Source organism: Antechinus flavipes, chromosome 1 (genome assembly GCF_016432865.1).
Source record: "Antechinus flavipes isolate AdamAnt ecotype Samford, QLD, Australia chromosome 1, AdamAnt_v2, whole genome shotgun sequence".
NCBI lineage: Eukaryota > Metazoa > Chordata > Mammalia > Dasyuromorphia > Dasyuridae > Antechinus > Antechinus flavipes.
In genome coordinates, this window is record NC_067398.1 from 203,494,601 (window position 1) to 203,508,780 (window position 14,180).

A 14,180-nucleotide genomic window follows, 5' to 3' on the forward strand; every position below is an offset into this window, starting at 1 on the left:
TAGATGAATGAAATAGAATTTTCTTCACTATAGGAAACTGCAAATGTAATGAAGAGAAACATGAGAAGATGGTGAACTGATACAGAATCAAATACACATAAGAAATATGTAGATAATATCTCTCTTAGCTTATTATTCCAGAGTCAAAACACTGTATTTTCCCCTTTGGAGATCTAAAGCTTTAAAGAATAATTCTCTAATACTAACAAATAATCTCCATTTCAAATTTGTTGTCCCAGTTCTGGCCATCAATTATCATTTCCCTGGCTTGATTTAACTACTTAACATTAATTAGCTTTTACAAAGGGATAGTTATTCCAAAGGCATTACTGCCATTCCTCCCCACCAAAGTAGAATTTCTTATGTACCCATTCACCCATAGCTTCAGGCTCTTCACACTATCTTGGTTTCTAATGAGAATACGTTCATATGTAGCCAAGTTTTAATATCATAGGTAACATCAAGTTTAACCAGAATTTCCTAATGATGACAAATGAGACCTCACCTCAGGTAATGATGGAGTAGGTCCTCAAAATTTTTTCTTATTCCTCAATCTTCTAGGTGCCAGCTAACTGACAAATCTAGGATTCCAGGACTACAAAAGTCACACTATTCTATTTCAAAAGCCATACAAATAAGGCCTTTAAAATAATTGCCTTTATCTAATGAAAAAAAAACAAACCCTAAAACAGACAAAGAACTCAGACAAAAACTAATGTGAACATCCTACTGACAGGATTTTTCCCACAGAATAGCATAACCAAAGGAATCAAAATAAGAGCAATGATGCACTCAAGAGAGAGGCGATCAAGAAAATCAAAAGCCTCTATGTCAGGTAAAATGGACATAAACTACAAACTTAACAATAAATAAAATAGTAAAGCATTCTCCTCACTATTATTTTCTTAATTTAAGCATCCTCACTATTTTAAATTAATTTTAATAATTTATAATAAATAATTAATACAATTAATTTAAGAAATATTAAAATAACAATGACAAAAGAAAAAAGAAAGTTATAAAAATAGGCAAAAATGCAATAAAAATGATTTTTTTGTTGATGATATGATGATTTTCTTATAAAATAAAGGATCAGCAAAAATACTTATGAATACAATAGTTTTAATCAAGTTGCATGATATAAAAGAAAGCCATAGAATAAACATTTTAAATAGTGAAAACAAATTAGAATAAGCAATAATAGGGAAATCCTGTTTAAAACAAAACATAAAATGTGCAAAACACTTAGAGGTCAGTCTACCAAAGCAATGAAATACTTATATAGATATAATTACAAAGTGTTCTTGAAAGAAACAAAGAACAAATTAAATACTGGTATACTTGGCACTCATAGTTAAGATATGGAATAACATAATTAATAAAAATTACAATAACAAAAGTAACTTAAAGTTTTAATATTACAACTATGCTATATTATTTTTAAATACGATTTAACTATCAAATATATATGTTATAGAACTCAATTAAAAATAACAAAATATATTTGAAAGAACAAAATATGTAAAATCCCAAGGAAAATAATGAAAAAGAATAGGAATATAGGTGGAATAGTATTTTCAAACTTCATTTTGCTATAAAGCAGTAACCATCAAAACCACTTTTAAATGGTTTAAAAAAGACTAGAAAAAAAGTAACAAATAAGACAAGATAGAATGTGAAATAATGCGACTAACAAACAGAATATTGAAGAAACCAGAAAACAATTTGCTAAGAAAAGAACTCCACTGGGAAATCTAGAAAACCATCCACCAGAAATTAAGCACAAATCAATATATTATATTATATTTCCTAATTTCAAATGATACATAATGGTGGTAATAAAGGGAATGGGGCAGGGCAAGCACAGTGAGGCAACTGAAATTCTTAGAAGAAAATGATTTTTTTTTTCTTTGTGTCTTGACTCTAATTTCTTCTCTACTCCAAACTTTATAGTACATTATCTAGACACTGATTAACTTGATGTTTTATAGAAGACTATTAGATCATCCACTGTTGTGATCTTTTTCTTCTCAAAAACGCAGCCAGGTGATAAAAGTTCAGATCTTTATTTTCTCCAATATAGCCCGGTTAGCTTAGAGGCCTATCTCTCTGCTTGGTTCCAAGAGCTCTCTCCAAATGTCTTTAAATCCAAAGGTCTGGTCCTTCAGCCTCTGCCTCTACTTTCTTTAACCTCCAGCCAGCTCCAGTCCTCATGTCATTCTCGTGAAATCTCGACTTGTAGCGTCTTTCTCTCTCCAGCCCTCTCCGACTGGCCCATTGGCCTATTTATGCTCCTTCCAGAGAGAGGGATTATGGGTAGTTCTACTTAGTACCTTGTTTCAGGTTCTGCCCAAAACATCTTCTTGTAAGATTAGATCAACTCTAACTACTTAGCAGTTAGTAAGGATTCCAACATCTCCCCCTTTCTTTTGTTTTAAAACATAGGGGGTTTCTGAGGGGGTACACATAAATCCATCAATATGGGCCAGAACTTTGTAACAGATATACATGGTATACATAAATCCATCAATATGGGAGGCATTATACATAATTTACAAAAGCACACAGCAATATAACACAGGCTAGTGGTAATGTAACAAATAACATGAATCAACATGAAAATTTAACTACTGCAAAAGTCTCATCAACAATCTTTCATCTCAAGAAATCCAATGATTCTTGCAATTGCTTAAAATACATAAGCACATAGTAATATAACACAGGCAAGTAGTAATGTAACAACATAAATCGACCTGAAAATTTACAAATGTCCATAAGTCCTAGAAATAGTCCATAAGGAATCCATTGTCCATTAGTTCATGCGCCAGGAATCTAATAATTCCTGTAAGCTCTGAAGTACTGCAAAAGTCTCATCAACAATTTTTCATCTCAGGGAATCCAGTGATTCTTGCTGGTTTTTCAGGAACTGAAAGTTGAAGATTTTAAAGTTCTTTTGACAGTCTCATTGTTAGCCATCTGATTCCTTTTCCACCTGTGGAAATATAAGCAGATCCTCTTCCCCAAGCAGTTAACCTATCTAATTCTCTTCTATTTACCACTTTTGGGATTTCTTCTCATCATCTGGTAATTACATTGGAGCTGTTTGCATTGGATGTTGTCTTGTTGTCTTAAAAGGCCTGTATTCTTCCCAACTGTAATCCTGATTGCTTTTCTGTTGGTTGATGACATCAGAGTTCTGAATTTCTAAAGTCTCTCTGGGTGTAACCTCAGCTGCTATCATGCCCCACCTGTCCTTTGATTGATACTTTAGAGCTGGGCCCTGCCTCTCATTCCTCTGGGTCAATATACATTTACAGGCCCAGTGAAAGCCTCGGTTACATTTTGGACATGGGGTTTTGGGTTTTCTCTCACCCTGTCTTCTCACTCTATCTCCATATCTACAATGAGCTCTCAAATGTCCAATTTTTCCGCAATGAAAACATCGACGAGTTTCTCTAGAATTCCTCTGCCAAGAAGGACCTTGTCTTTCCATGTTCATCATAGTTTGGGCATAATAAGCATTATTTCCACTGTGGCACAGCATCTTATGATCTCTTCTAAAGGAGCTTTTTTGTCTAGCCCCCATATAATTCTCTTGCAAATCTCATTGGCATTTTCCTTAGCCAAATGTTTAGTCATTATTTCTGTTGCTGCATTATCTCCAATGGTTCTTATTACAGCTGTTTGTAAACGTCCCACAAAATCTGCAAAAGGTTCATTGGGACCTTGCTCTATTTTTGTGAAAGCATTATTTCCATCTTTCTGTCCAGGGAGAGAATTCCAAGCTTTTATTGCAGCCTTAGAAATTTGCTCATACACTGTTATGGGATAATAAATCTGTTCTGAACTCTCTGCATACTGACCTTCTCCAGTTAGTTGGTCAAAAGCAACTTGTACAATAGCTCCTGTTTGCCTATTGCGTTGGGCTTGAATCCTACATAATTCATGAAACTCCGAAAGCCACAATAAATTTTGTCCCGGTTCTAGACAAGTTTTTGTTATGGATTTCCAGTCATTCGGGGTTAGGATTTCATAAGACAAATTATCCAGTAACATCTTCACATAAGATGATGTAGCCCCATAAAGAGTGCAACCCTTTTTCAAATCTTTAATTTTTTCCAAATTAAAAGGAGTGTATCTTCTCCTTTTTTGACCTGAGGAGTTGAGCTCTTCAATCACAGGATATGCATTTATAAAATCAGATATATCTTCTCCTTCATTTTTTGCTTTAATTAATGCTTTTTCTAATCTTGTCAAATTCTGCTTTCCAGGAGAAGCTGACTGTGTTTCTGTCTCTCTCCCTCCCCCTTGTTCTACCCATGAAGGGTTAATTGCAGGGGGAGGGTCATGAGATGTGGAATCACCTAATTCCTCCTTCTGTGAAGTATCATACTCAGAATTGTAATTAACTCCATTCTCATCTGATTTGTCCTCCTTTTCACCTAGTAAAGTTGGCACTTCCTCCTGTACTTTCCTTTTCATCATTCTATCACTTAAATAACTTCTTATAGCCAATTGTATTACATTATATGTATTAATTATTGAGTTAGGCCCATTTTTATCATAGAATTGACAAAGATCCTCTCCAACCAATTTCCATTCATTTAGATCTAATTCCTTATCAAGAGAGAAACAAGGACATATGTCCTTTACAGTTTGTAAAAGTTCAGTGATTTGCTGTAAACTTATAATTAAACCTTGGCTTTCCATAACTTTGACAATGCTCTCTAAACATTTTCCTTGAACAGAAACAGGCTGTTTTCTAAATATCTGTCCCATCTTAGATGAAATTCTACTTTAACTCTTCTAACAAAATTTCTTTGTTGCACTCACCCTAATTTCTGGGTTGAAGTCTTTTCCACTGGATCAGGATCAGAGGCTTTTCCACTTGAATCAGGATCGGAGCTTTTCCACTTGAATCAGGATCGGAGCTTTTCCACTGAAATCCACTGAGGGGTCTGTTTGTCCCACGTTCAGGGCGCCAAAATGTGGTGAGCTTTTTCTTCTCAAAACACAGCCAGGTGATAAAAGTTCAGATCTTTTATTATCCCAATATAGCCCGGTTAGCTTAGAGGCCAATCTCTCTGCTTGGTTCCAAGAGCTCTCTCCAAATGTCTTTAAATCCAAAGGTCTGGTCCTTCAGCCTCTGCCTCTACTTTCTTTAACCTCCAGCCAGCTCCAGTCCTCATGTCATTCTCGTGAAATCTCGACTTGTAGCGTCTTTCTCTCTCCAGCCCTCTCCGACTGGCCCATTGGCCTATTTATGCTCCTTCCAGAGAGAGGGATTATGGGTAGTTCTACTTAGTACCTTGTTTCAGGTTCTGCCCAAAACATCTTCTTGTAAGATTAGATCAACTCTAACTACTTAGCAGTTAGTAAGGATTCCAACAATCCACTAATTTAATGCTTTTGAACGACTGATTCTTGAAATCTGGCTCTTCTAACCTGGTTAAAATATTAGGGGTATAGCATCTTATTAGTACCTTAAATGAGAAGGGGTATGATTGATTGATTAACTCAATTACAATTAATTCAATTACCTTATCCATAAAAAGCTTCTTTTCTGTTCACTTTTGTATATGGAAATTAATTTATGTTTCTTAAGTTCATAATAAAATAAAAGTTTATCAATAATGGAAGACAGTTTGTTGTGTATGTTTATGTGTATATATTCATATGAAGAGACATATTTGTGTCTATCTATATTGTATTTATGTATATCTATGTCTAAGCCTATCCTTCTATCAAACCATGTAATATGTGTCATCCTATCCACGAATCAAAAAATAAACATTTCAGCTACTACATTATATCTAGGATAATGTTATCTTTAAGTTTCTATGAACTAAAGCTTACAAGCATCATACATAGGCACATGGGTTAAGTTATACATTATTCTATGGCTTAAGATATATTATGAGTATCATATTTCTAACTTTATTGATGCATTATTGAGGCAGGGTGGTAAAGAGAGTATTTTGAAGTAGAAACAAAAAAAATATATATATAATGAAATTTACTCCTGTTTTCCACTCCTTTGTAAGTTACATTATACTATTTTCTTTGAGACTTTAATTATATTATTAAAATTCATAATAATACTGGCATTGACTTTGAGATATGGGAGCCAGGAGGGGTGGAGCCAAGATGATGGAGAGGACATCCTTGTTTTTCTGAGCCCTCCCTTACCTTCAAACTAGTTTTTATGATATTCAGCCTCAGAATTAGTGCTTGACTGTCAAAACCCACAAATATTGGGAGTACAACACATTACCAATAGAAGATAATCTCAAAATTCACCAAAAAAGGTATGTATTTGCTTATACATGGGGACAGAACGGGGCTAGGCCAAGTGCAGAATCAGGCAGGTAGGCAGAGAGTATGGAAAACAGCTCACACTGAGCAGATTGTAGTGGGCAGGGGGTAGGCTTCTCAAGCTGAAAATCTGCAGGGAGAACTTTACTGTACCGTTGACTACTCTGCCCTGGCAAGCCAATGGATCAGCAGAGAAGCTATAAATACAGTGGGTAAAGACTGTGACCCCAAAACACTAGAGTCTCTCAGGATCTGGCCACACCCACCCAGCACTTGGAGGGACTCAGCACTATCTCAGCACACAATCACTGATGACAGAGCAGAGGTTCACCACAGTGTAGACAGTAGTCCCAGTGCAGATGCTGATCCCAGCATAGCCATTGCTATCCCACTGCTGCTTCATTGCTACTTTCTGTTGTTTTTAGGGGAAGCTTGGTAACCCCACATTGCACCAAAAGCAGACTACAGCTTTGTTGTTCTTGTTGTTGTTAAAATGAGTAATAAAGTAAAGTGAGCTCTAAATATAAATAGCTTCTATACTGAAAGGGAGTACACATCAAATACTGAGGAGACTAAAAGCAGATTGTCTCCAGATGAAGCCCCAAATGATGATAAAACCTGATCGCTGTCACACAAGGCTTTCATAGGAGAAAGCAAAAAGGCTCTTTAAAAAAGAGCTATAAGAAAAATGGGGAAAGGGAAGGGAAGCATTGCAAGAGGGTTTGGATAAAATGTGTAATTCATTAAAAAAAAATAGAGTGGATAAAGATATCAACTCCCTGAAAAAAATAGAATTTGTAAATTAGAAAAGGAAAATAAATTCTTAAAAAATGAAAATGGCTAAATGGAAAAAAAAAATTACATAGAACAAAACAAGTCATTTAAAAATTCAATTGGATGATTACAAAAAGAAATAAAAAAGTAAATGAAGAAAATAATTCATTAAAATTCAGAATTGAACAAATGAAAATTAATGACTCAAGAGACATAATCAGTCAAGCAAAACCAAAAAAAAAAAAAAAAGAATAATAGAAAATAATGTTAAATACCTATTTGGGAAAACAACAGACCTGGATAAATAGATCTAGGAGAGCTAATCTGAGGATTATTGGACTTCCTGAAAATCATAATGAAAAAAGAGACTAGACACTATTTTTCAGGAAATCTTCAAAGAGAACTGCACAGATGTTATAGAAACAAAAGGTAAAATACACATTGAAAGAATTCATAGATCACTTACTGAAAGAGATTCCAAAATCAAAATTCCAAGATATATTGTGGCTAAAATCCAGAACCATCCAACCAAGTTAAAAATAGTACAAGCAGTCAAAAAAAAATTCAAATACTGAGGAGCCACAATAAAAATCACTCAAAAGATTTAGCAGTATCTACATTAAAGAATGGAAGGGTCTGGAATCTGATATTCTGCAAGGCTAAAGATCTTGATATGCAGCCAATAGTAACTTAGGTACCCAAAATGAGCATTTTCTTCCAGGGAAGAAGATGGACATTCAATGAAATTGGTGAATTCCATTTATTTCTGACAAAGAAAAAAAAAAAAAAAAAGAGGTAAACAAAAAGTTTGACCTCCAAATACAGGACTTAAGAGAAGCATTAAAAGGTAAAAAGAACACTTGAGAACTATATTTCTGTTATGAGTATATGTAAAGAGTCCATGCATAATTTGGTTTTACTGTTGCAATATAAAAAGATATCTAGAGGTGAAAAGGAAATTATACAAGAAAAAGGGAAAAGTGGAGGCACTACATCTCAGAAAGAGGCAAAGGAAACCACTACATCTGAGGGAAAGAAGAGGGGGATGAACATAGTGTGAATCTTATTCTCATCAGAATTTGCTGGACATTTGGTTTAGAAAGAAACTGCTCCCACCTTATTGAAAAGTGGGAGGGGAAAAGCAAAAAGGAAAGGAGTAAGCTAAAAAGAAGAGAATACAGAAATTGTAAGGGAAAGGTTTAAGAAAAGGGGTGAAAGGATCCTAAAGAAAAGGGCTGCATGAGCCAAGTGGTACTCATAAATGTAATTCTAAGGAGGGAGTAAGGGGAAAAGGAAAGAGAAAAGCATAATCTGGGGTTAGCAAGATGGCAGGAAATAATATAGTAATTTTAACCATAAATGTGAATGGGGTAAACTCCCCCATAAAGCCTAGGCGAATAGCAGACTGGATTAAAAGCCAGAATCCTACAATATGTTGTTTACAGGAAACACACTTGAAGCAGGGCAATACATACAGAGTAAAGGTAGAAGGCTGGAGCAGAATTTACTATGCTTCAGGTGAAATAAAAAAAGCAGGGTTAGCCATCCTGATCTCAGATCAAACACAAGCCAAAATTGATCTAATTAAAAGAGATAAGGAAGGGCACTATATCTTGCTAAAGGGTAGCATAGATAATGAAGCAATATCAATAATAAACATACATCCACTAAGTAGTATAGCATCTAAATTCCTAAAGGAGAAGTTAAGAGAGTTGCTAGAAGAAATACATAGCAAAACAATAATAGTGGGAGATCTTAACCTTGCACTTTCAGGACTATATAAATCAAACCACAAAATAAATAAGAAAGAAGGTAAAGAGGTAGATAGAATACTAGAAAAGTTAGGTATGATAGATCTTTGGAGAAAACTAAATTAAGACCAAAAGGAGTACATTTTCTTTTCATCAGTTCATGGAACCTACACAAATATTGACCATATATTAGGACATAAAGACCTCAAATTCAAATGCAGAAAGGCAGAAGTAGTAAATGCATCCTTTTCAGATCATGATGCAATAAAAATTACATTCAATAAAAAGCCAGGGGAAAGTAGACCAAAAAATAAGTGGAAACTAAATTATCTCATCCTAAAGAATGATTGGGTGAAACAGCAATCATAGACACATTTAATAACTTCATCCAAGAGAATGATAATAATGAGAAGTTACACCAAAATTTGTGGGATGCAGCCAAAGTGGTAATAAGAGGAAAGTTTATATCTCTAGAGGCCTACTTGAATAAAATAAAGAAAGAGAAAATCAATGAATTAGGCTTTCAGTTAAAAAAGCTAGAAAAAGAGGAAATTAAACCCCCCCCCCAATCAAACACTAAACTAGAAATTCTAAAAATAAAAGAAGAGATTAATAAAATTGAAAGTTAAAAAAAAAAAAGCTATTGAATTAAAACTAGATAAATTCTTGGTAAATTTAAAAAGAAAAAAAGAAAGAGGAAAATCAAATTGTTAGTTTTAAAAAATGAAAAGGGAGAACTTTCCACTACTGAAAGGAAATTAGAGGTATAATTAGAAGTTACTTTGCTCAACTTTATGCCAATAAACTTGATAACTTAAATGAAATGGATGAATATCTTCAAAAATATAGGTTACCCAGATTAACAGGGGAAGAATTAAATTGGTTAAATAGTCCCATTTTAGAAAAAGAAATAAAACAAGCTAATAATCAAATCCCTAAGAAAAAATCCCAAGGACGACATGGATTTACATGTGAATTCTACCAAACAATGAAAGAATAAATAACTCCAATGCTATATAAACTATTTGAAAAAAATAAGTAATGAAGGAATACTATCAGATTCCATTTATGACACAAACATGGTACTGATATCTAAACCAGGTAGGATGAAAACAGAAAAAGAAAATTATAGACCAATCTCCCTAATGAAAATTAATGCAAAAATCTTAAATAAAATATTAGCAAAAAGATTAGAGAAAATCATCCTCAGTATAAACACCATGACCAAGTAGGACTTATATCAGGAATGCAGGACTAATTCAATATTAGGAAAACTATTAACATAATTGACTATCTAAATCACAAAATTAACAAAAACCATATGATCATCTCAATAGATGCAGAAAAAGTATTTGATAAAATTTAACACCCATTCCTATTAAAAACATTAGTGAGTACAAGAATAAATGGACTTTTCCTTAAAATAGTCAGTAGCATCTATTTAAAACCATTAGTAAGCATCATATGCAATGGGGATAAACTGGAACCATTCTCAATAAAATCAGGAGTGAAACAAGGTTGCCCACTATAACCATTGCTATTCTATATTGTATTAGAAATGCTCACTTCAGCAATGAGATGAAAAAGAGATTAAAAGAATTAGAGTAGATGAGGAGGAAAGCAAATTATCACTCTTTGCAGATGATATGATTTAGAGTCCCAGATATTCTACTAAAAAGCTATTAGAAATAATCCACAACTTTAACAAAGTTGCAGGAAACAAAATAAATCCACAGAAATCCTCAGCATTTTTAAACATCACTAACAAAATTCAACAGGAAGAGATACAAAGAGAAATTTCATTTAAAATAACTGTCGATAGTATAAAATATTTGGGGATCTATCTGCCAAAAGAAAGTCAGGAACTACCTGAGCAAAACTACAAAATACTTTCCACAAAAATAAAGTCAGATCTAAATTGGAAAAATGTTAAGTGTTCTTGGCTAAGCCAAGCGAATATAATAAAGATGACAATTAAAACTAATCTATTTTTTTAGTGCTCTACTAATCAGACTACCAAGAAACTATTTTAATGACATAGAAAAAATAACAACAAAATTCATTTGGAAGAACAAAGGGTCGAGAATTTCAAGGGAACTAATGAAAAAAAAAAAAAAAATGAAATGAAAGTGGCCTAGCTGTACCTGATCTAAAACTATATTGTAAAGCCACAATCACCCAAACCATTTGGTATTGGCTAAGAAATAGACTAGTTGATCAGTGGAATAGGTCAGGTTCACAGGACAAAATGATCAATAACTATAACAATCTAGTATTTGACAAACCCAAAGACCCCAACTTTTGGGATAAGAATTCACTATTTGACAAAAACTGCTGGGAAAATTGGAAATTAGTATGTCAGAAGCTAGACATTGACACAAATTTAATACCATACACCAAGATAAGATCAAAATTGGTTCATAATTTTGGCATAAAAAATGAGATTATAAATAAATTAGAAGAACATAGGATAGTTTTCCTCTCAGACTTGTGGAGGAGAAAAGAATTTGTGACCAAATAAGAACTAGGGATCATTATTGATCACAAAATAGAAAATTTTGATTTTAGCAAGTTAAAAAGCTTTTGCACAAACAAAACTAATGCAGACAAGAATAGAAGGGAAGCAATAAACTAGGAAAACATTTTTACCATTAAAGGTTCTGATAAAAGCCTCATTTCCAAAATATATGGAGAATTGATGCTAATTTATAAGAAATCAAGCCATTCTCCAATTGATAAATGGCCAAAGGATATAAACAGAGAATTTTCAGATAATGAAATTGAAACTATTTCCATTCATAATAAAAGGTTTTCCAAATCATTATTGATCAAAGAAATGAAAATTAGGACAACTCTGAGATACCACTACATTAGTCAGATTGGCTAAAATGACAGGAAAAGACAATGCAGTTTGTTGGAGGGGGTGTGGGAAAACTGGGACACTGATGCATTGTTGGTACAGTTGTGAATGGATCCAACCATTCTGGAAAGCAATTTGAAACTATACTCAAAAAGTTATTAAACTGTGCATACCCTTTGATCCAGAAGTGTTACTGCTGGCCTTATATCCAAAAGAGATCTTAAAGAAGGGAAAGGGACCTGAATGTGCAAAAATATTTGTGGACCCCTTTTCATAGTGGCTAGAAACTGGAAATTGAATGGATGCCTATCAATTGGAGAAGAGCTGAGTAAAGTATGGTATATGTTTGTTGTGCAATATTGTCTGTAAGAAATGACCAGCAGGATGAATACAGAGAGGTTTGGAGAGACTTACATGAACTGATGCTAAGTGAAATGAGCAGAAACACGAGATAATTATATACTTCAACAATAATAGTATATGAGCATCAATTCTGATGGAAGTGGCTATCTTCAGCAATGAGATGAAACAAATCCGTTCCAATTGATCAGTGATGAACAAAATCAGCTACACCCAGTAAAAGAACACTGGGAAATGAGTGTGGACCACAACACAGCATTTGTACTCTTTCTTTTGTTGTTTGCTTGCATTTTTGTTTTTCTTCCCAGGTTATTTTTACCTTCTTTCTAAATTTGATTTTTCTTGTGCAACAAGATAACTGTATAAATATGTACACATATATTGTATTTAACATATACTTTAACATGTTTAACATGTATGAGACTGCCTACCATGTACACATATATTGTATTTAACATATACTTTAACATGTTTAACATGTATGAGACTGCCTACCATCTAGAGGAAGAGGTGGAGTGAAGGAGGGGAAAATCTGGAACAGAAGTGTTTGCAAGGTCAATGTTGAAAAATTATCCATGCATATATTTTGTATATAAAAAGCTATAATAATAATAAAAAGAGAGAGAGAGAAATGGGAACCACCTGCCAGTGGCTGCTGGAGCTCTAATTCAGACTTGTAGAATGAATCTCTTCATGTTAGAGGATGATGATGATACAAGGAGACTGAAAGGCAGTTGCTGTTCTCTGACCTCTCCACTGAGGGTTAGTTGCATGGTCTGACCTCTCTCCTCTTCCCTCTGAGTCCAATTTCTTTCATTTCCAGCCCACAAGCAAACCTGTTCAGTAAAGGCTGCTTTGCAACTCCTGCAGATTTTATGATCCACAGCTGTGGATGCTCTCAGAGAATTGACCAGACCCTTCATTTAGGCATGGTCCTTAACAATTAACTATCTTATGTCATTAATTAATGACACATTAGGAGACTATCAGTTTCATAGATAAAACAAAATAAGCAATTGGTTTAATTATATCACAGAACATATTCTAACTTTTTAACAGACTTTTAATTTAAATGTAATGATGTTATTATGAAAAACAAACAAAAAACCTTGATAGAGAATACTTTTATTTAGAATGTGCTACAGATGTGTGAAATGAATGTATGAATGTTCAAATATTTACAAATAGATGAAGAGCTAGAATAAAGCCTAGACTGGAGAATTTACTGCTCAATTATAAGGTAAATAAATATCATAGCCTATATATGAAAAAAACCTGTAAATTATATCTCAGAACACAGGGAAAAGACCATTAAATCTATTCATGGTTTTCTCTTTCTCAAGGTAGAATGAATAACCAATCACTCTTAAATGGTTTCAAAATATGCCAACCAACTGCTTTATGGATAAGTGAGAATGCCAGAGAAAGAAAGTCGTGTTTCATCCCAATGTCCTTGGCATCTTCTCAGCCTTTAAAATAGGAAAAATGTTATTTTTTCATGTTTTAACAAATGGATTTAACTACTTTCCTAAATATGAAAGTGTTTTCATCTGCCATATTATTAGCTGATCTGAGGTAAAGATTGAAAGGCAGCCTAGATATTATCTTGCACCATAATTACACACAGCATATAAAGACCACTATTTAGTAACAGTTTGTCAGCAGTGAAGAAGAAAACATCTAATTTGGAACTCATAAAATGTTCATGTTAAATGCCCCCCCCCCCAATACTACAGGAAATGGACTTAGTTTTATTAACAAATTAAATTTCCTTTTTTTTTTTTTAATTTTGATGTTACAGAAGACCTAATGTCCCAGAGTTTAGGATTGTGTGCCAAATGGTGGCACTCTATTTAAGGGCCCAGAAAGTGTGATTTGGAGTTTATGGCTCATGTAAAAGAATTTTATGGAAAAAAAAAATGAATGGTTAGGAAAATATCATTTCTGGTGCTTTATTTTAATGTGCTTTATTTTTTCCCCCTATACTTACCTTGGCAACTTTAAATTTATGGAATACAAATGAATTAGAGTGAATTTGTACATGGTTTATGGTCTTATTTATAACATCTTTATTTTTAATAGAAGATTTTCCCTTGCAATGGGAATATTTCTTTCCAGTT